The sequence below is a fragment of the Lutra lutra genome, chromosome 17 (assembly GCF_902655055.1).
Source record: "Lutra lutra chromosome 17, mLutLut1.2, whole genome shotgun sequence".
Lineage (NCBI taxonomy): Eukaryota > Metazoa > Chordata > Mammalia > Carnivora > Mustelidae > Lutra > Lutra lutra.
Window position 1 is genome coordinate 41,452,815 of NC_062294.1, and position 22,404 is coordinate 41,475,218.

A 22,404-nucleotide genomic window follows, 5' to 3' on the forward strand; every position below is an offset into this window, starting at 1 on the left:
GGGAAGACTGGCTCCAATCCAAGTGGGGCTAAGGGAAACCACTAGGGAGGCAGAGGGGCACCCCGATTCTTACCCAGAGGACCCCTTAGGAGGCTGACCTCCAGTCCAGCCCCTGGTGCCTACCCTTTGTGGAGCCTGAACTCCCAGCAACTGAGGTGTCCCCGGGGCACAGAGCACTGGGCATAGGCAGTGACTCAAGGGCCCTAGGCTGGCTTTCACCTTCTTTGTCATCCACCCACCAGCCTGCGCATCCCAACCTGGGTCACGCCGCTCCTCAGCCCTGGGCAGAGACTCCGTCCTGTCCTGTGGGTATCTGCTGGCTGGACCAGCTTCTCAGTGCGGTGCAGGGACTGGAGGCCGGTTGTGGGGGGAGTGTCAGGGATGGGTGCATTGGTGGCCAAGGCCATCTCTAAGCTGGCAGGGCTGGGTGCACAGTGGTGAGGGATGCCGGGGTCCTGGGAGGATGTAGATGGTGGAGACCCTGGGGCCTAGCTGCCCGGGAAGTGAGTCCTGTCTCTGTTGCCAGGCCCAGGGCCCCCAACTGGGAAATGGGGAAAGTGACCTTGGTCTTCCTCTCCTGGTGGCACTGAGAAGGCTGGGGGTGTACCTGCCTTGGGTCTTCTCAGGGCCGTGAAGTCTGGGGTCTCAGGCTCCAGGCACTGCTCTGTCATGCGTGCCCCCTGCCTCAGTTGGCTCCAGGCACCCCGCCTACCACGCCTTTCCCCTAGTTCCTCAGGCTCCTCTTGATGACGCAGACAGCCCAGCCCTGGCTTTGGCTGAAGTTGTTCTTGGCCGATGTGGACATGCCGGTTCCCGGGCCAGGCCTGGTTCCCAGACCCCTTTGCCCTGCCTGCTGTCCTCAAGGGTCCCCTCCCTTGTTCATGTGGGCTTTGCCTGGGGGTTGGTTCTCCCTAGGCTTCTAGTCAGGGCGCCAGCCTCTTGGGTTCTTGCTGGTTCTTGACCTTGGTCTTGTGCCTCTGCCCCACGTTTGTTTTTATTGTCTTTGAGGCCCAGCGGGAGGAGATGGGCAGAGTGGGGTCTGTCCTCTGGGCCTCCCTCCCGAGGGTGGTCTAGCTGGTCACGGTGTACCTGGGGATGGGGTGCGGACGGAGGGCAGGAGCTGGTCCTTGCAGACGCTGGAAAAAGACCCTCGGCCTAGAGGTACTCAGGGTCCCCCCAAGGGGCCCCATGTGGCTTTGTCACGGTGTGTGGGAGGGATGAGCCTTGAGAGAGGGTGTGAGAGTGAATGTGTGGGTAGGAGCCCCAGAGAGCCCGCATGGGGGGGTGGGGACCGTGAGAACGTGCGTAGGTGGAGACTCAGGGCAGGAGTGTCCTTGCTTTTGGAGGGGAGGAGTTTGGGGATCAGGGAAACAGTGCATCGGGAACACTGGCCACTAGGTGTCACCAGGACACCAGCTCACGGGACAGAAGAAGGGCTCCAAGTGAGTGGCCGGAGCCCTGTGTCCTCCCAGGTATGTCCACTCCAAAGGGTGGGGGCACTCCCGGGTCTGTGCAATCATCCACTAGCAGTGTCGAGCTAGGGGGTGGCAAAGCCCCAGCCAGGAGGTGACATTTTCCGTGGAGGTTGCCCTGCCTGTGGCTCCTGCCCACACAGAGGCAGGCTGAGGGCATAGCTGCGGGGGTGGGGTTGGGGGGGTTGGGGTGGGGAGTAGCTCCCGGCTCCCTCACCCTCACTGGGCCCTGCTGCAGAGGGCCTGCTTTCTGCTGGCGTGGCAGTTAGATTCCCCAAGCCCCACTCAGCTTTCTTCAGCCTTCCCGAGCCGCTCAGACCCAGGCCCCGCCCTCCCGCCATGCATTCGGGGATGCGTTCGCCCACTCACCGGCACATTCACGCGGTGTTCAGCAAGGACCTACTGTGTGCCTGGCCTTGGGGATCCAGCCACAGACAAGACAACTGGACTCCACCCCAGGGAGCTTGGGAGCTATGGAATGTTAAAGTCACCAAATAAACTAACCAGAGAATTTGTGATGGAGACACAGTCACAGAGGACATAGATGATGAAGTAACTGGGAGGGCTGTAGGGATGGTGACTTTGGGGGGTGGTTCCAGGCAGGTAAAGAGGAGGCACATGTGAACACCAGATGGAAGAACATTCAGGGTAGCTGGAACGGTATGTGCAAAGGCCCGGAGGCATGAAGAAGCCAAACCTATTATTAGTGAAACACGGAGGCCTGTGTGGACAGGGTGCAGGGACAGAGGTTGGAGGGTGGGAGGAAAGAGACCAGAAAGGGCTCCTGGCCACAACGCCTTCTTCTCCCCAAGGACACTTGGTGGGGCGAGATGCCCAGAGGCCACCCCCTCTGCATCTTCCTGCTGGGATGTGGCTGAAGGGCCTGTTCCATCCGGACCTGCTCGTGGCTGGTAAAGTATAGGCACCACAGCCCAAGGGGGAATCTAACAGGACCCAGCCCTCCTATCCCGGCGGGCTGAGGAGCAGCTAAAACCCCAGGAGAGCCTTTTCCCACGGGTTGAGGTCTCCCCAGAGCAGACAAGGGCAGGGCTGATCTATCTCAGTTCCCAGGCTCCTGTATAGTCTTTTTGGTTGGGAGCAAAGGGACGGGTTAGGTAGGGCGGAAGGAAAGGCGACAGGGTTCCCGTCCTAAGTCTTTTGACTGCTCACCACCCTGCAGTGTCTCTGCCCCCTTCAGAGTAAATCCAAAGACCTTACCATGGCAATGACCTTATATGTAGCCCCCTAACCTTGCTCACCCTGTACGATGTCCTCCTTGCCACCTGCTTGGCTCCAGACACACTGTTCCTTAAGCATGCCTGCCTCGGAACCCCTCCATTCGGGGTGCTCTCTGCTTAGAATGTTCTTTCCAGGTATCTTTGGCTCATTTCCTCAGCTCCCTCAGAGCTGCTCGAATAGCTTCTTCTTGGGAAGTACGTTCTGTCCCTTCCTTTGCAAATCACATCGCCTCCCTTCGAAGTCCTGCTTTTCTCCCGGACCAAAATGATCCATTTTGTCCCCTGGAGTGACAACCCCGGGTACATAGCGACAAATCCTCGAGGAATGATTGAATGAAAGAATTCATGGATGTGAGTGGGGACGAGCCTGTCTCCATCCCTCTTGACCCCGTCTGGCCATCACGGGATATCCACCCTCCTCGAGCAGGGCCCTGGCAGTCCCCAGGCTTTGTCATGCTCTGCCAGGTCTGCTGTGGGTCCCGCCACCTTCCCTGGAGGGAATTATAGGAGAGGGCAAGGTGGCCCCCCATCCCCTAAGGAGCTTCCTAGGACCAACCTCAGCCAGAAGTGGCGGGTCAGACTGGGACCAGGGTGGCCGACTGACCCACCGACCACAGAGGATCTGTCCCGATTTTACGCTCCTGTGAACCGCAAATCGCATTTGATGGCTGGTTTCCAAGAGGTATTTAAATCGGAACCCCCCCCCACCACCTCAAGGTAGTATTGAACACCTAGCAGGAGGTGATAGGGATAAAAACTCAGTGAATTGTTTAAAAGAAGATCTGGCTCCTGTGCCCTCATAAACGGACTCCTAGAGACGAAAGGGCAAAACCTGACCTGGGAATTTAAAAATATTTGGGGGGAAATATCTTCAAAAGCCCAATATTTTAAAAACAATGCTCTTTCGAGGAGAAAGATGAGGCAGCATCAACTTCTGGGAGTCCTTGGAGGGACCTGAAGGGACTTCCCCCCAGGGATTCCGGGGAGCATGGTTTGGAACCATAGACCTCAACCTTCTGCTCACTGCAGAGTGGGGGACAGCCCCGCAGTGAAGGGTGCCCTTTCTCCTGGCAATGGCTTCTAAAGCCCGTCTGCATTACCTGATGTTCCCAGGAAGGGTCAGTGCTAGGAGGTAGGTCTCAGTCAGGCCTGGTGGCGTCAAGGACTGCTCCAGACTCTACCCCCCTGCCCGGGGGAGGGGCACGTACCTCTGCCTCGGTGCCAGTGACCTCTCGCCCAGGTCCCCTCTGTGCCAGGGGCCACCGCATGCCTCCCCAGTGGACAGAGCTGCCCTCTGGCTGTGCAGCCGGCTTGGCGAGGGCTGGCCAGGAGCCCTCAGTTCTCGGACAGCTGCCAGGGCTGGGGCCACGGGGACGGGTAAGGGTTTCTGGCGAAGCCCAGATCCAGCCATTCCAAGGGACAGCTGGAGTGTCTCTCCAGTCAGCGCCTGGAAGGGGGCCAGCCCAGCCTTGGGCTCGGGCCAAGCACATGTGAGTGCACTCACACTCGCGCGCACACACACACACAGAATGTGCACGTGTGTGCGCAGAATCACACAGCTCACATGTGCACACAACCACGTGTTCACACGTGTCCTTGGTGCCTATAAACACACACACACACAGAACACACACTCCACACGCTCTGGTGCCCGGTCACCCGCTCCCCACCCTTTCCCCAGGCGGGGACGGAGGAGCACACCTTTGGGGTGAGTTCCATTGGGGGAGGTGTCTTTTCTCCCTCCAAGTGACAGCAGCTCCTCCCCTCCAGGCCAGCCTTGTCCCAGCCTGGCCTGTGGCTGGATGTTTGTGGGAGGAGGAAGGGGCCCCTGGAGTGTCTGGCCACCTCAGGGACATCTCTCTGTAGTGGAAGGGTTCTGAGATTGCGCCTGCCTCCCGTGGAAGTGAGCGGGGCGTGGGGCCTGAGGTGGGGTGGGGGTTGCCTGACTCTGGAGGTGCTGTCGTGTTGGAAGCAACCAGGCCCATTCCCTGGGGCAGGGAAGATGGAGGAGGCTCTGAGGGTCCCTACAGCTGTCACCCCCTCCCCCCAGGAAGTCAGTCCAGCCCTCAGCCTGCTGTCCTGTCCAAGGGTAAGCTGCCTTAGTGACGGTCACCTCAAACCTCTGAGGGCTTTGGGGGCTGAGGCACAAGACCTTCTGGTCCCTTTTGTACCCTGGCCACACAGGACCAGGAATGCTTGGCCATCAGCCCAAGAGTGATAACTGACATCCCCAGTGGTGTAACCCCTGAGCCCCTGTGTGTCGAGGGACCTAGAGCCATGAGAGGGGTGCTCTGTAGCCCTCGGGCCCTCATCCCGAGGGGCCTGCTCTGGGCTCTGCTGTGTCCAGCTCGCTGACACCAGCCCGTGCCCACAACCCTTGGTAGAACTCGGTCACCTCCCCCATAGAATCAATACCTCTGAGCCTGCTGTCAGCAAATCTTTGACCTCTGACCTGGCCACACACTGTGACCCCTGAACCCATCTGTCTTTCCACCAATCCTTGCCCCGGTCTCTGGGGTGGCTGAGGTGAGGTGACCCTCAGCGGCAGCACAGGCTGTGAGGGGAAGGGAGTGAGGCTGTCAGCCTCCAAGGCCCAGTCTCTTCTCTTCACACCACACTCAGGGCCGGAGTCAGCGGCTGCGCCTGGGGCCTCCCTGGCAGGGGAATGGGCTGGGCCCTGGAGCGAATGTACCAAACAGCCGAAGGCTGTTCATGAAGGGTTTTGGGTCCCTTCTGGGTCCTTTCTGGGGCCCCGGGGGCCTTGGGAGGACAGAGAAGGGACTCTGGGGTTCCTATCGCCTATCTGAGGCTGACAAAGGTGTCCCTCCTTACCCCCCACAAACTACTCTGCTCCAGGCCACAGGCCTGAGGCTCAGAAGTCCTCCCCTTAGCACAGTCCTGGCTGAGATGAACCCCCAGGCTAGGGAGTATGTACCCAGGCATGGCCCCATAGCCAGGGCACAAGCCCATAAGCGTCTGGGGGGGTGGGAGGGACCCTGCCTCCTATCCCATGGGCTCCCTCCCTACAGCCAGTCCCCCTGACCAGTCATGGTCTCAGCGGCCCTGAACCAAGAAAGAGGAAGGGGCTGTGCAGAGGCCCCCAAAGGAGCCCCACCCCTTTAGCTCAGCCGGAAGATCATTGCTCTGGGCTCTCCGGCCTGTCCTTCCAGCCTGCTACAACCCGTCATCCCACTGAAATCCTCTGAACCACCCTGGAAGGCAGAGTGGGGGGTCCTGGGCTCCTAGGCAGACACCAGTGTCCTAAGACTCTGGTCCTAGAGGATCTGGCCAGGACAATAGGACGGGCCGGTCACACACCATGTCATCCTTACCTGGGGGCCTTCCTTGGTACCTGGAGTGTCTCCCTGTTTCTAAGGGCTCCTGCTTCTAAGAGGAGACCCCGTACCCCATTTAGGTGTTCTGAGAGCCATGGGGCCCAGCAGCCCTCTGGCCTGGGTCTATTGCATCTGCAGGAGGGACAGAGAGGCATGTAGGAGAATAGCCAGGAAGTGGGCTCAGGTGTGCCTGACCCCAGGGTCATGGAGTCTTCTCTTCTCCCCCGACTCCTTCTGCCTCCCCTTTGACCTCCAGCAGGTGCCCCGGGGTGGAGAGGGTGGATTCTGACCCCCTGCAGGGACCCTGGGCCTTGCTCAGGAGCCAGGAGGGATGACCAGGCCTGAGGCAGAAGACTGGTCATGTTGGCACAGGCTGGATGGGTGTGTGGGCAGCAGACCCTGAGGTCAGTGGGTGGGGTTGGGGCATCCAGAAGGTCCTAGCACAGCCTTCTTCTTCCTTTTTTTTTTTTTTTAAGATTTATTTATTTATTTATTTAACACACACACACACACACACACACACACACACACACACACACAGAGAGAGAGAGAGAGAGAGAGGGAGAGAGATCACAAGTAGGCAGAGAGGCAGGCAGAGGGAGAGGGGGAAGCAGGTTCCCCACCAAACAGAGAGCCCGACGTGGGGCTCGATCCCAGGACCCTGAGACCATGACCCAAGCCAAAGGCAGAAGTTTAACCCACTGAGCCACTCAGGCGTCCCCCGCCCTCCTCCCAGCACAACCTTCTGAGGCCTTTGGCCATCCTGCTGTCACTCCCGTCCCACCCCAGGCAGTTTTCTGTGCTGTCTGGGGGCCTACTTTCTTCTGTACTTGGGACCTGGGCCAGGCAGGCGGGAACAGCCTGGGGGGCTGGACTCAGGTCAGGAAAACAACAGTCGAGTTCCCTGTGCTGAGCCAGGCCTCCTTGCCCGCCTTGGGCTAAGCCTGGTGCCTGGTGACCCCACCCAGGCCCAGGGAACCACAGCCTCGGAGGAAGGATGACAGATTCCCCGGGGACGGAGCTGGGCTCGAACCCGAGGCTGGGAGTCGCAGGCCCCTGCGTAGGAAGAGCAGACGGAGCCACAAGGGCGGAGGGTCACGGGCTGGGGCGTGGGCGTGAGCCGCGCTCTTCTCCCTGCTCGGCGCCCAGGACCCTGTCTGGGCTGCAGAGGTGACACGTGTGGCTCGCTGGGCCCCTGGGGTTTTGGACATGTGGACAGAAGAAGACTGGGGTGCGAACAGTGCCAGAGCCCCGGCCCCTGAGGTGTGCCTGTCATGCCCTGCACCCCCTGTGAGGACGTGAGGCCGGCGGGGGGTGCTCGGCAGCCACACGGGGGAACCTCAGCTCTTCCTCCTTCTAACGAGCACCCCCGGGGCCCCTGGTGCTCCCTGCAGAGTCCCGGTGTTGGCACAAGACACCCAGCCCAGGGGGTCAACCCCATGGTCTGCCTTATGCACACAGACGGCGCGCGCACACACACGCACACACACACCCTACATACCACACACAGCACACTGACACACACCACACACTGACACACACATCATTGACACACACATCACACTCAGACACACACACCAAACACCGACGGACACACCACACACTGGCCTGGCCCGCAGACGCACACGGACGGAGCTCTGACGGCCCACGTCCGTCACGCAGACTCAGAGCGGCCCAGTCCCCCGGCGGGAGCCCTGGGGCTCCACAGGCCTTCCCCTGTCCCAGAGGTTCCTCAGCCTTCACTTGGCAGAACCTGGAGCTCAGGGAGGACAGGGTGTCCTCAGCCGAATGCTTAACGGGAGAAATTCGAGGGGAAGTGGGTGCTTCTAGGAAGGACGTCTGGCGGCATGGGGATGGGGTGGTTACAGGCTTAGGGCATACTTTGGGGGTGGGCAGCTGGGTGCTGAGGCCTGGGACGAGGGATGAAGGATCCCCTGCATCCTTCAGGGTGGGGGCTGTCACCTCCTTGGGACTGCCTTGAGGGACCTCTTGCCTCCTCCAGGGCTAAATAACTCTCTCCACTCCGCTAGGGGGCAGGTGGGCACAAAAAAGTCCCTGTCTTTGACTCCCCACGTACTTTGTCATAGCTGATCTGAGGTGGTCTCCCGAGCCACCGCCCTGCTGACCCGGCTTGGAACACAGGAGTCCCCTGTGGGAGGAGTCCCCACATCTTGGGCACAGAACGAGGGGCCTGGGCAAAGACCCACCATCTGCTTCCAGGACAGGAAGAGGGCCCTTCCCAGACCCCATGGCCAGGCCAGCCTGAGCTGGTGGAGACAGAGGTCCCTCTTGGAGAGCAGGGCCCCAGAGACCTCTGGCCCACTCCCTCTGCCAGACATTCCACCACCGGAGCCAGATTCTTCTGTTGCAAATTACCCAAGGCTCCTTTACAACGTGAATGCCTCCAGGGCCATATGTGAATGAGGTGAAGGGCCGGGGGTGCTAAAGGTAGGTGGGGCCTGGTGTGGGCTGAGTCCCAGGAGGAGCTGGGTTTCATCAGTCCGCAGGGGTCTTCCCAGAGGTCAGGCGTGGCGGGCCGTGGGATTCTGCAGCATCAAGCCTGCTATCCCCTCCTTGCCTGGGGCCCAGACTTGCAAAAGGAGGAGCAGATGCTGGGCTTCAGCTGATGCAGTGTTTCTCGGGGCGCCCTCCCCGCCCTCCTGGCAGAGCAGGGGGCCAATGATGGCAGTGGTAGCAGCTCCTGGGTCTCTAGAGTAAGGAGCTGGACACACAAAGATAGAAAGGTCTTCAGGGTTCCTGAGGGGAGCCCCCTGCCAGGTACAGGATCTAGGAGTGGACACAGCCCCATGGGGTGCTGAAGGCGAGGGGCCCCTTCTCTTAGGAAGCCCCCATGCCTGGATCTGATAGGCCCCCGGTCCCCTTTCTGGTCAGCTGCAGACCCCGAGCTCTGGCCCTTATGGAGGTCAGCCTGTCCACACAGCCGGGATGGGATGAAAACAGGAAGTGATCTCCGGTGCCAGGCGGGTGCTGCTGGCCCTTCTTCCCGGGTGTGGGGGTGGCTGCTCCTGGAGGGCCTGAGTCACCCGCCAACGGCTGCTGGGAACCCTACGTTCCTAGCTGGACTACCCCCCCACCACCCCGCCAAAGCCCATTCCAGCCCCAGGGGCCCTGTCAATCTGCAGCTGCCTCCTGACCCTCCCCTCTTATGGGGCACCCTTAGGAACTTAATTCTGCTGAAGGCATCTGCTCTTTGTTCCAATTAATCTCCCTAGGATCCCTGCCAGGGAGGCCTAGGTTACAGATGAGGAAGCCAAGGCCCAGAGCTCTGCTCAAGGTCCCACAGCCAATCACTGGCAGTTTAAGGACTTGAACTTAGGACTGTTTTAGCCAAGGAACCAATTGTAAGGAGGGTGAGGCCCAGTCCTGAGAGGTGATAACTTGAGCCAAGACTCGAATCTTGGAAGGAGCCAACCAAGTCCATATAAGGGGGAAGTGTGTACCAGGAGAGGGAATAGCCAGTGCAAAAGCCCTGTGGCAGGAATAGATTTGGAGTGTCTCAAGAACAGACAGGAGCCAGGTAACAGTGGTTCCAAGATATAGGCCACACCAACTAGATGACCTGAGTCATCTGAGTCCCCAGATCTAAGTGGATTGGGTGTCAGTCCATAGGCCTATGTTGCCACTTCCAGCTACAGTCAGAAAAGGTGTGCTGGACCTTGCAGTGAATGGACAGTTTCTGCATCCAAGAATTGGTATGTTGTAGGACTGGGACTTCCTCCCCACATCTTCCCCAAGGACAGGCTGGGGACAATAGGAAATGATGACAGCTGGCCTAGGCCATAATGGGCTGCTGACCCTTTACTCTCCGTTCTCCAGGGCAACCCAGAGGACCCCTTGACCCCGTGTCTCAGGCACTGAGATGGGAGCTTCTCAGAGCACTCCCTGGGCAGTGGCAGGCATTCTGGTTCTCTGGCTCCACGGAAGCCTTCCTCGGACCAAAGGCAGCTGGAGTGTGGCTGAAGTGTGCACACTTCCTGCCTGTCCACCAGGGAAGGTGAGCCAGAGGAGTTTGTGTGGGGTGTACAGGTGAGTTTCCACAGATCCCGGGTGGGTGTCTCATAGGGAAAGAGAACATAGAAGTCCAGATATTATTATCTAAGACAGTTCATAGGGGAGTTCACAGGGAGAGAAGGTGTGTCTGGTGAAGGGTTGGGGAAAACACGGCAAAGAAGGTAACATCTAAGTGGAGTCTAAGGAATGGGTCACATGGAGATGAGGGAAGATGTGGCTCTCCCTGGAAGCCAGTATGGCTCCAGGGTAAAAAGGGTCACTTGTAGTTTTGACCCTACCCTCCTGATCTTGCCAGATCCTGGGCTTCTCTCGCCACTTGATGTTGTCCTTCTCTGGACTAGATCTCAGTATCTGACCTAAGGAAAGTGAAGCCACCCTCCAAAAAACCGGATTAGCCCACGTTTCCCACTCTGCACCGCCACCCACAACCTGGTTTGAAGACCATCAGTCCTACTCCCGACCTAATGAACAGAAACTTCTCACCCCAGATTGTGCCTCAAGCCCACTTCTTTGTACCCGATTATTTATGCCATTCTAGTTTAGTGGAATAGAGGGTTCTTTGTGGAGAGTTACTTCCCTGAACACCTGGAAGATGGTCTCTACTTCGCTGGCATCCCATTGCTGTGGAGGAGAAGTCTGTTGTCAGTCTAGATGTCGTTCCTTTGGCACAATCCCTCATTTCCTCCTCATTCACAAGCCTACCTCATTTTATTATGCTTCACTCTCCTGCACTGTGGAGATACCATTTAAAAAAAATAAATTGAAGGTTTGTGGCAACACCGTGTTGAGCAAGCCTGTCTGTGCCATTTTTCCAAGCATTTGCTCACTTTTTAATCTTTGGGTCACACTTGGGTGATTTTTACAATGTTCCAAACTTTATTATTATGTTTGTTACAGTGACCCGTGATTACGATGTGCTGAAAGCTCAGATGATAGTACACATTTTTTAGCAAAAAACTATTTTCTTAATTAAGATATATACATTTTGGGGACACCTGCGGGGTTCAGTTGTTAAGCATCTGCCTTCAGCTCAGATCATGATCCCAGGGTCCTGGGATGCAACCCTGCATTGGGACCCCTGATCCACGGGAGGCCTGGTTCTCCCTCTCCCACTCTCCCAGCTGTGGCCTCTCTCAATGTCTCTCTCTCTCTCTCTGTCAAATAAATAAAATTTAAAAAATAAGATATGTGCATTTTGAAAGGCATAATACTATTGCATGCTTAACAGGCTGCAGCATAGTGTAAACATATTTCTCTATGCATTGGGAAACCAAAAAATGTCATTTGACTTGCTTTATTGCAATATACTGCAATATATCTGCGGTATGGCCCGTGCTTTTAAGATTGTCTTTTTGTTTTTAGTATTCTGTAGTTTTACTCTGCTATGAGTTTATTTTTATTTCTCCTTCTTAAGGTCCCATGTAAAGACTCATTCCTTAGTTCTGGAAATTTCTCAGTCATCACATCTTGAATTTTTCCTGTTTTCACCTCTGGAATTCTTATTATATGTATTGAACTTCTTTGGACCACTTGACTTTTTCCTCAAAGATCCTTACAGTCTCATTTTCCTTTGTTTTTATGTCTCTGTGCTGCATTTCACAAAATTTCCTCAAACGTGTTGTCCAGTTGCCCACCATTAGTTTGTGATGAATCTGTCTCCTGAATTTTTACTTTACGCTTTCATGACTATTTCATTTCCTTAGTAATCTAACTGCCTTTTATTTTTAGATAATATTTTCATTATGTTTCCTACTCCCTCTTCTATCTCCTGGATAATTTAAAATTTATGTATTATGTCATCTTTTTCAAATTGCACTAATATCTTTAGATCTAAGATCTCCTGCTGACATAGTGATTTGCTTTTTGGGGTCATTCGTGACTTCTTTTTATTGTGAGCTCATCTTTATCAGGATTCTCCCCTCCCCGCTGTGGTCATTGTCCTGGGCTGTGTAAGTACCCATACAAAGTCGGTGGAAGTAAGTTTCTTTCATGGTCTTATATCTATTTTTATGTTATTTTCTAGATTTGGGGTTCTAAAAGGCTTGGATTACGTCATTTGAATCCCACATTTCTTCATGGCTCTGGCTAGGGTTTTGATTTCTCAAAGGTGATGACTTTTTCGGATGGAAGGCTTCATTGCACTTTCTTGGGCCAGCTTTGCAAGTCCCCTTTGCATGGGACAGTCTTTTCAGCCCTGGGCTTTCTGGAAGGCTTTTTTCCAGCTCGCCACTTTGGGGAATCCAGGACACCTACCCTGATTCTAAAGTCTTTCCCACTCTTTCTGTCCTATATCAAAAATGATTGCCTCCATGGGGCTAAGGTGACTCAATTCATACCCTCCAGTAGCACATCTTACCTCCCCTTCAAGGAAACCTCCCAGCTTCACCATCTCCCTTCCAGTCCCAGGGGCTCCCCTCTCTGGCCCCCCTTTCTGTGATGCAGTTATGCCCAGAATCCCAGAGGGAGCCCCGAAACACAGATTCCTCAGACACACCCTCCTGCTTCCAAGATCCCCAGACTCTGACCAGTTACCATCCCTTCAGACCATGACCTTCGAGCACAAAACTCTAAGAGCCCTGACACTTTCTAGCCTCAGCAGCTGGGGGCCTTCCGTTGTACCTAGATCAGTGGTTCTTGACGTGGGACGTTGTCCTCCCAGGGAATATTTGGCAATGTCTGAAGGCAGTTTTGGTCGTTGTGACTGGTGATGATGGTGGAGGAAGGGGAACGTTCCTGCCATTTAGTGAACAGAGCCCAGGGTCGCTGCTAAAGATTCTCTAAAGCTGAGAACAACCCTAACCATACCGAAGCATGACCCAGCCTAGAACGAGAGTAGGACTGCTACTGGAACCCACTCACAAGTGGGTTCTGAATCCTCAGGGGATGAGCCCTATGTTTGCTATGGGCAGAAGAACAGCCTGACACCCGGGACCCAAGGTGTTCCCCGCTGGGGGAGGACAGAGGAGCCCTAGGACCTGCCGTGGGCCGAGAGCACGTCTGTGGAGGGGTGAGTTTTATGGGACCTGGAAGGACACCACAGGCCCACACTGCTCCCAGCTCACACTCAGAGCCTCCTTGGGCCTGGGGCTAGGTTCAGTCACACACTCTGCCCCACCTGCCCAGGAGCCCTCCTGCTCGGCTCCCTCCCCTGGGCGGCCTGCACGCGCTGGGCACACTTCCTTGTGTGATGTGGGGACCAGGCCCTGTGTGATGTGGGGAGCAGGCATGCGGTCGTTGGAGCAGACCAGGCCCTCCTGGGTTGGGGGACGATATATCTCTGGTGCCATCTTTCCTGTTCTGATAAATAACTGATCTGTGGTTGAGGCAAGAAGGTCACCTCTGCCCAGGGAAACTCAGGAACAAACCACTTGTGACTGGTGGGAAGAGCCCAGGGGTGGGGGCAGCGGGAAGTCTGCCTTCCCTGGCCACCAGGCTGCTGGGGACAGATTTCAGAAAAGGGAAGTGCTGCGCTGGGGCAGCGCTTCCTGTGGTCGCTGGCAGTCAGGGCATCAGGGCGGGCACGGCAAATCAGAGGGGTGGCTGGCCTACCCCAGGCAGGAGGCGAGGCTAGCCCTCCCTGGTCCGCAGGCCAGGAGGACCCGGGCGGGGCACTTCTCCTGCTGTCCTTCACAGCCCGGGCTGGGGGCCCTGGGGATTGAGGGACTCCCTGAAACCCCATGGGACCACGGGTGCCCCTGTCGGGGAGGCTCCTGGAGCTCCTTTCTGCCCACCAGAGCTTGGGTATTTGCTCCCTGCCTCTCATGATCTCTAGACGCTGCCTGTCCTGTTCACACACCTTTTTCTGCCTGCCCCTAGACGCCGAGGGGAGGCCCATGGCCACTTCTGCTCTGGGGAGGCTTCTGCCCCTGATCTGGCTGCTCTGGGGGACCCCATCCTTCCCAGAAGGAAGGCCTGAGCCCCATAGCCTGCTCTGTGCCCCTCGTGCCCCTGAGAGCGGGCAGCTGTCTGTACCTTCAGTCCCCTGTTGGGAGAGGACTAGAGCAGAGCCTGAGTTGCGAGGGAGGTGGCCGGGACTCCACAGCCCCCGCCGCCCACCTTCCTTCCTCTGAGCACCGCAGAGCATGAGCCCAGGTGCTGAGCCCAGAGGAGTGCCTGGTCCAGGAGGGTAACAGAGGGGCGACTGGCTTCCTTCCAGGTTCAGCCAGGAGGGCTGCTGGCCCCCTGCTTGCTAGTCCCTGCTGTCTTCCTCTGGGTTGAGTTCGGTCCACCCCACCTTGACTTTGCAGACTCACCCTGGCCCCACCAGACCCCATCGGGATACAAAGAAACCCTGGGTGTGGGGGCTACCCTGTCCCTTTTGCTCTGGTTGAACCCTGTGGACGGGAGCCTGGCTCTATCAAGTCCCCAGGATGCTTCTCCTCTCTTCCTGAGGGTCTCAGGGGACCGGGCTCCCTGGAAGGTGAGGGTGGGTGTGGGGTGGGGTGTAGGGGATGGAGCTGCTGCTCCTGCCTCCCAGGTCCCACTGGGGGCCTGTGCCTGGCAGGGTCAAGTCAGCAGGACCAGCACCCTGCCCTCCCCTCTGTGCTCAGACCTGGGCTGTGCTCAGGGAGGGCCAGGTCAGCTCGGCTCGCCACACCCCCACCCCCACGTTCTATCTCTGCCCCCTCCTTTTACTCTCCTCATCTCTCTTGACCTTGGGTCACCTCTTCTCTCTTTCTCTGTCTCTCTGTTTTTCTTTCTTTTCACTAAGTTCCTCCAACCCCAGGACCCCCATCTCCTTTCTGTCTATATTTATACATCTGTCTGGCTGGCTGTTGCTGTCCATGTTTCTCTCCCTCCTTATCTCTCTTCCTCATCACCCTACCCTGACCCCGGCTCTTCTGAGTCTGTGTCTGTCTCCCTGTCCCCCTGCCCTGTCTCCCCCCCATGCTCACCCTGTCCCTGATCTTCCTGTCTCTGTTGTCCAGAGCCCCCTGGCAACCCCCCCGCCCCGTCCCCCCCCAAGCTTGGGGGGACCCCACTGGGGCATTTCTTAGTTGCCCACCGGCCCTCATCCTGTTATCAGTTGGAAATGAATCAGAGATTAGGAAACGGGGGAGTGGGGGTGTTATCGCCCGGTGCACACAGGGCTCTAAGCTAATCTCGGGTGGCCCTGGGTTCGAGAGGAAATGCAGTTGCAACACCGGGCCCTTCTTACCGTCACTGTCATGTCCGCTGCAAGGCTGTGGGGACACGGGCATGAGGCTGGAGAGGGCCTGGCCCTCAGCCCTCTGCAGGCCTGTGCACACTCACAGGCGTGCACACACAGGGGAGCCTCTGGGACGCTCACATATCTCACCCATCATCGAGCCTCACACCTCATCCTTGTCTTGCCTTTGCAAGCCCATCCCTGGGCCCTGGTTGCCTTCACTCCTCCCTGGGTGACTGCTCTGCTCAGTCCTCATCCCAGGCACCCTGCGGCCCTGTTCCCTGAGCAGACTGAGGGGCCCTGTCAAACAGCCACGGGACTGGCCACTTTCCTATCCAAGCCGTCCGGAGGGCCTCAGGATCAGCCCACCGTTGTCACTGTGGCCTCCAGGTGTTAGCTCTGGCCCCCACTCTGTCCCACCCCTGCCACCGCCCCTCTGCCCCTCAACTGTCATGGTTCCACAGCTGAGGTCTCCTTACTACCCCTTAGTGCTCCAGCTTCAACACGTGCTCTTCCCTCTGCCTGGAAAACTTTCTTCCGCCTCCCACCTGGCTGACACACACACACCTCTGCTCACCCAGCTTTCATGTCACCCCCTCAGAGCATCAAGAGTCCCCATCAGTGGCGCCTGGGTGGCTCAGTGGTTTAAAGCCTCTGCCTTCGGCTCGGGTCATGATCCCAGAGTCCTGGGATCAAACCCCGCATCAGGCTCTCTGCTTAGCGGGGAGCCTGCTTCCTCCTCTCTCTCTGCCTGCCTCTCTGCCTACTTGTGATCTCTGTCTGTCAAATAAATAAATAAAAATCTTAAAAAAAAAAAAAAAGAGTCCCCATCAGGTCCCTTGTCTCCGGGCCCTGGCCCCTCACACTCTGCCCTCACAGCATGGGGTTTCCTTCCCCGCAGAGACTAAGCTTTTCCGGGAGGGACTCCTTACTGGCCATCTCCCTCCAGACCATAGACAATGAGGCCGAGATCACAGCCTCCCCCGCCTGTCCAGTATCTGGGCTGGACCTGGCCACGCTGGACAGAGGTGTGGACAGATGTACAAACACACCCAGAGACATGGACACCAGGTGTGCACACGGAGACACACAAACCCATCTGCAGACCATGTGCAGACACTCCCAAGTAGACGCTCAGGTGGACGCACAGACAGGAGGACACACACGCACATGCACATGCACTCGCGCACACACACATGCACGCACGCACGCACTCCTGCTATCTTCCGGGCGCTCCACGCACCTCAGTTGGTGGGCCCCCAGCCCTGCCCCTCAGGTAGGATCTATGTCAGTGCCGGCTTCCCGGACTCGGCTTCCGTGGCCTTGGTCTCGGAGAACTAGTCCCAGGACCCAGGTCCACCAAGTGCAGCAGCATCAAGCACCTCTTGGATAGCATCTGAAAGAAACGCGACAGCTCAGGGGAAGGATCAGGCGAGCGCGCACAGAGCCGATGCTGGCCGTTTTCCCAGCAGCCTCAGCGCCGAAGTGAACATGAGTCAGGGTTTCTGTCCCAGCCCCACGAGGTTCCAGCTGGACACAGGCAGCCAACGAGGGTGAAGAGCCAGGCCTGGGAGAGGGACGGTGGTCTCTGCAGAGGACAGGCCCTCAGGCAGAGTGGCTGGTGAGGACGGGAGGCAGGAGGGCGGTGGGGCAGGGCCCCCAGGTGGAACGTGGAGGGGCCTCCCCTGGCTCCAGTTGAGGGCAGGTGGACGGGCGTCTGGTTGGAAAAGCCAGACGAGGTGGCCTGTACTTCTGGCAGCAGGAATAGGGCTCGGAAGCTTCAAGACAGCTTTTCATCCCCTGAACCTACCAACAGCTTTTCATTTTCTAAGATGCTTTTTACCGTCATTACCCCCAAGCTGAGAAAAGTGGTGAGTCCCTCCTCAGGTTTCTGTTCATCTCTGGGGGTCCCCTGATTCATGCTTGCTTGGTGAGAGGCTGCTTATCTGCTCTCACCGGCCCCTGAACAAAGAGAACTGGGGCCCAATGTGCCCGCTGTCCACCGGGCATGGGGGACGGCTCTGTGACCCTTCTGGAAACGGAAGGGCATCTGCCCAGTTCCCTGGCTTCTGACCGTCCACCAGCCCTGTACCGTCTTCCCCTGCAGAAGGTGCTCTCAAGTATTCCTTCCAAGGCAGTCCTAGTGTCTTCTAGGGTCCCTCAGTCTTGAGTTCCAGCTTTCATGATCAGGCCCAGGCCTCGCCCTTTTCCCGGACCCCACGTTTACACACACATTGGTGAGGACCGTGGGGTCCCCGTGAATGCGGGAGGGGTTTCCACGGGGCTCAAGTCTCCTCACACCATTTTCTCATCCCCCCACAAGGCCTAGTGGCTGGCCTGGCGTCTCTTGGATGGAAATGCTGAAGACTCCTCTGCTGATCTGAGAAACGTGAGAACAGGGCTGGGAAAATCGGCCGTTTTTGTGGTTTGGGGGTTTGAAGCAAGTTTCACAACTGATCTCCCAAGAACATGGTCCAGTCAGATGCGCTCCCCGCCCGGGGGCCCGGTTCCCCGCTGGCTCCGGTGCTGACCCCCCGCCTCTGCCGGGTCCAGAGGGGAGGGCCGAGGCGGAGGTGAGGGCCTTCACCCGCCCACCCCACCTGCTCCCCGCTTTCCTTCTCTGGGGGATGAGCTCAAGGAGCTCGAAGATGAGACATTTGGAGGGGTTCTTGGGGTTTCTGCCTTAGGCTGTGGCATCCGATGAGGTATCTACTTGGCCCCTCTCATTCCCATTCTGGAAATGTTTCTCAGATGCCCCTGGGGCAGCTGTCCCCTTAAAGCCTTCCTTTGTGGGGACAAAAAGGCCAAAAACTTCTTCTACTGCCATACTCTTGGGCTGGAACTGACTAGCTGTGGTACTTAGAGGGACTTACTGTGGGGGTTCAGGGAAAGAGGAGGGACCGGAGGGGGACATACCCACCCACCACGGATCCCTAGAACTTCCGATGCCTCTCCCACAGATAGCACCCAGCTGGGCTGGGGAAGGGGTCCTCTAAGCCCAGCCCTGCCTCCGCGTGGCCTGGCCCCCCAGCTTGTCCTTCCACCCTGGGAAGTCCCAAGCACCCTCAGGCCAGCTGGGGCAGAACTGAAATTGGTGACATCTGTCTCTTTGGCCCCTTGGCTCCGGCCCCCGCCCACTCACCCCAGAGTCATCCTGCAGGAGCCTCCAGACCTGGGAGGAACAGCATGCTATGTCCTCCCGGGGTGAGCCCTGCTTTCTTGCCTTCCATACACCCACCCGCTCTGGCCTGGCTGGTGAGATCCTCACCCGCCATCTCTCTGGTCGGGTTTGGTGGGCGGGGGTCCTGCGTGTTCCTCAGACCCTCCGTTTCCCACCCTACATAGCAGAGGGGGGACATTCCCGCTCCAGGGGGTAGGGTGAGGCAGTGGGACAGAGCCCCAGCTTCCTGCCTTTGCTGAGGGCGCTGGGACAGTCCTGTGTGCAGTTACCTAGCGAGGGCGGAGCTGGGGACGGGGCTGCTGGGAAAACAGAGCCAGGGTTCAGAGTCACCCGACTCATGGCCAGGGAGACAGACAGTCGCGTGCTCCGTCAGGGGAGTGGTCTGGTGATCACACAGACGTGGTGGGTGGAGGAGAGTCGGGCTGGCCCTGCAGGATGGGAGTCCTCCAGGCAACATTCAGGGGCCAGGGAGAGGTGTGGGGCCAGAGACACATACTTGGGTGGACGGGAAGTTTCTAGCGGTGACACGGAGCCCCCTCAGCAGAACCAGATGCATGTGGACAGTCGAACACAGGGAGGTGGACAATTAGCCAGCGTCTGAGAAAGCCTCTATGAGTCTGCCCTTAAGGGGGATGAAACTACGCATGGACGAGGATGACCGTTCGGGGGTCAGGCAGAGATGCCCAGAAACGGCTGGGCAGGCTGGGCCCAGGCAGCCTAGGGTGCTCTGGGTACATCTGCTGGGTACTCATGTCCCCCTTCCCGTTCCCTATCCATATACCCCCTCCCAGCTTCCTGTTTCTGTTTTGGGGCCACAGGAACTTCCTCTTCTCATCATGGTTCAAAATGGCTTGCTGGTCTCAGTTGGAGGCCCAGTGGGGGGCTGGTCACCCCAGCCCAACAGCCAGCTGGAGAGAGAGGGAGAGAGGGGCTCTGTATCCCCGGATGTGGTGGGCCCATGGAGGTGTGAGCTGGCCCCTCCCACAGGTCTCCCTGAACAAACTTTGCTGGTTCTTTGGATGCAGCTTCCGGCGTGAGTGCTGCTCAGGGCCAAGGTGGGCTGGGTCCTGCTGGACTGACCTCGAGCAGCCCCCGTGTCCCCTTCCTGCCTCAGATGGAGGGCCAGGAGGATCTCTCGCTCTCCCTGTCTTCCTGCTTCCTCTCAGGCGTACTAGAACTTGACTAGAACTTGACAGAGCTGCTCGTGGGCAGCAAGGCATTGGCCTTGTGGGTGTGGATGCAGCATGGCCCCACCGGGAACAGAGCTGCAGGGCGGCCAGGCCTGGGGAGTGCTTGGGTGCGTGCGTGCCCCAGTGAGCGTGTGGGATCCTGTGGAACGTGCACGTGTGTGTGAGCGTGCAGGTCTCCCTGGGTGAGCGTGCTTTCCTGCGTGTCTAGAGGGCACCGCCTCTCTCCTCCTAACCAGCACCCTGCGCAGAGTTTGCCCCTTAAATGAAGGTAAGCTGCGTCTCGAAGAGCCCCTGAGCCCGCCCTCAAGGGAGGGGGCTTCCCTGACCCCGCTGACTCCTTAGGGGTGCCTCAGGTGGGGTGTGGGGCCCAGCCTTGCACAGGGGCCCAGGGCGTGGGAGGCAGGATATGCTGGCGTGTGCCATGTAGGGTACACAGGGCAGTCTTCCAACGTGCCGCCTTGGAACCACCGTGATCCCCAGGGGACGTAAGGCCAGTAAAAAGAGCCGCTGCATGCAGGCCTGGGCACCTCCTAGACACCTCTGGGTGGTCTGGGGATGGGGCATGGGGGCACGCGTGGGCAGGGCTGCTGAGAACCTCAATTCACGCCACCTCACCGCTCACCCAGTGGGCCCAGGATGGACCCGAGGATCCAGATGCTTATTCCCAGGGGCTGTGGCCATGGTTAAGGTCGGGAGAGTGCCACCTCCCCAGCACTGCTATCCAGCATTTCCTGACCACTTGCTGTGGGCCTGACGTCTCCTTTAATGTCCGATGACCATCCTTGTCCCTTACAGGTGGACAGCAAGTTGTCGGGGATCTGCGGTGCCTGGATCCCAAGCTGGGCAGCCAGACTCTGGGCCTGGCTGCCTTCCTCCCACAGGGGAGACAGCTCAGGGAACCCCAGAATCCAGGGTCACCAAGTCCCACTACTCGGCACCTGGTGTGTGCTCCCCATTAGCAGGGAGGGGAGGCAGTCAAATAAACACTCACCAATTGTTTACAGCGAGGGCTCGGGGCCATAATTAAGTCTTCACAAATCAGCCCCTTATCAGCGAGGGTATCTCTAGCAGCCTCCAAAGGGGAATCATTCTGGAGCATCTAACAAAAGAAAGTTGGACGGGTCTTAAGACTTTTTTAAACTCCAAAGAATAGGCCTTTGTTGCCAGCTCCCCTCCTGTGGCAGCCTGCCTGGTTCCTGGACTCCCCTGGGCTGGGGGCAGGACCAGGCGGCCCCTGCCCCAGCAGCCCCCACGCTCCTGGGCTGAGCCCCCAGATCACCCACCAGCTGTCTGCTCTCATTGCCGTGGTTCCCCCCCCACACACACACCCTGGCAGTGGGCAGGACGCCAGGAGTGAGATCCTAAGGATGTCCTCAGTGCCCCACCTCACCTGCCAGATCCTGGCATCCTTCCCTTGGCAGGCACCATTGCCAGCCTGGAGCCAAACCCAGGCTGGGGTGAGGTGGGGCTGGTGATGAGGGGTGACCTCTGATCGTCCAAAACCCCCCATTATCTGGCTCCCCTCTACGCTCACCGGTTCTAGGCCTGTCGCTCTCATCTCTGCGAAAGCTGTTCCCTTCACCCACAATGCTTTTCCCTGCTCCTTTCTTCCTAGCACATTTCTACTGAAATGTTAAGATGTCGCTGGGTCTTCACGCCTCCCGGGGAGGTGTCTATACCCTTCGGGTTTCCTGTCCTTCCTCTGTGCTCTATGAACTCTGCTCCTTCCACCCCAAAATAGTCCCCATGACCGCCCCCCCGCCACCCCGTGTGTGGTCCTTGAGAGCAGGTCCTGGGGATCGGGACAGCCACCTGCCTGGCACAGAGAAAGTGCTCAGTTCCTACTTATGGGAGTGAAGGACACAAGTGAGCTAGAAGAGGACAGCTGCCTCACCCAGCGACAGCCTGAAACTCCCGGAATCCTCACCCCCGTTCTCTGAGGGCTCTTCGCCCTGCTCTCTGTCACTCAGGCACTGTTGTGACCATCACCTGCCATCTCGGGGCACAAGCATCCAGATGGTCTATAAATAACCAGGTGTGGCAGTGTTCCAATAAAACTTTATTTATAAATTTCACATCATTTTCACGGGTCATGGAATACGACTCTTCTTCTGACTTGTTCTCACCGTTAAAAAAATGTAAAAATCAAAGTTATCGCCCCGGCTGTGCCAAGCCTGGCGGCCAGCCTGCTCCAGATGCTTCCCCCACCCTGTCTGAGCCGGGTCTGGGCAGTCCTCCTTGCGGCCCCCACTTCGGATGTGCTGTGCGCTCAACAGATGAAGGACGCGAACACATGAGGCGGCTGACTAACCTGCCAGCTAACCAAGTCACCAGCTAACCAAGCCTTTAGCTCTTGGGTTTGGAGTTACCCCTTCCCATCTCTGGTCTTCTTTTTTTTTTTTTTAAGATTTTATTTATTTATTTGACAGAGATCACAAGTAGGCAGAGAGGCAGGCAGAGAGAGAGGAGGAAGCAGGCTCCCCACTGAGCAGAGAGCCCCACGCAGGGCTCGATCCCAGGACCCCAGGATCACGACCCAAGCCGAAGGCAGAGACTTTAACCCACTGAGCCACCCAGGCGCCCCATCTCTGGGCTTCTTTAGCCCCGATGGACTCCTTGTCCTCTGACCGGTCTCATTGACCTCTTACCCAGCTGTCGCCCTCCTGACTTCTGGCCAGGCCCTCATCCAACCCCCAAGCAGCCCAAGGTGATGAGAACTTCGAGAGAAACCCACGGAGTGCCTAGAAGGTGCTCATGGGCAGTCATCACTACCAGGCTAAGGGTGCGGCCGGGAGGAAGAGCAGGGA

At 57.9% G+C, this 22,404-nt stretch overlaps 3 long non-coding RNA genes across 5 annotated transcripts; 2 read left to right on the forward strand and 1 right to left on the reverse strand.

Annotated features, from left to right (window-relative positions):
• Positions 1-6,661: 6,661 nt before the first annotated feature.
• On the forward strand, positions 6,662-17,456 carry LOC125089856 (uncharacterized). Of its 3 annotated transcripts, XR_007124080.1 has the most exons (6): positions 6,662-9,758; positions 9,883-10,092; positions 12,101-12,184; positions 12,958-13,084; positions 14,325-14,497; positions 16,490-17,456. It is a non-coding gene; the product is annotated as an uncharacterized LOC125089856 (long non-coding RNA). The 3 variants fall into 3 exon arrangements; XR_007124079.1 differs by lacking the exons at positions 12,101-12,184; positions 12,958-13,084; positions 14,325-14,497; positions 16,490-17,456 and adding an exon at positions 10,373-11,019; XR_007124081.1 differs by lacking the exons at positions 12,101-12,184; positions 12,958-13,084; positions 14,325-14,497; positions 16,490-17,456 and adding an exon at positions 10,373-11,019 and having other exon boundaries at positions 6,662-8,470.
• Positions 16,066-21,753, reverse strand: LOC125089858 (uncharacterized). The gene is made up of 3 exons (XR_007124083.1): positions 21,587-21,753; positions 20,589-20,696; positions 16,066-16,622 (listed from the first exon to the last, which is right to left on the reverse strand). It is a non-coding gene; the product is annotated as an uncharacterized LOC125089858 (long non-coding RNA).
• Positions 17,549-21,359, forward strand: LOC125089857 (uncharacterized). The gene is made up of 3 exons (XR_007124082.1): positions 17,549-17,615; positions 19,574-20,392; positions 21,213-21,359. It is a non-coding gene; the product is annotated as an uncharacterized LOC125089857 (long non-coding RNA).
• Positions 21,754-22,404: the final 651 nt, after the last annotated feature.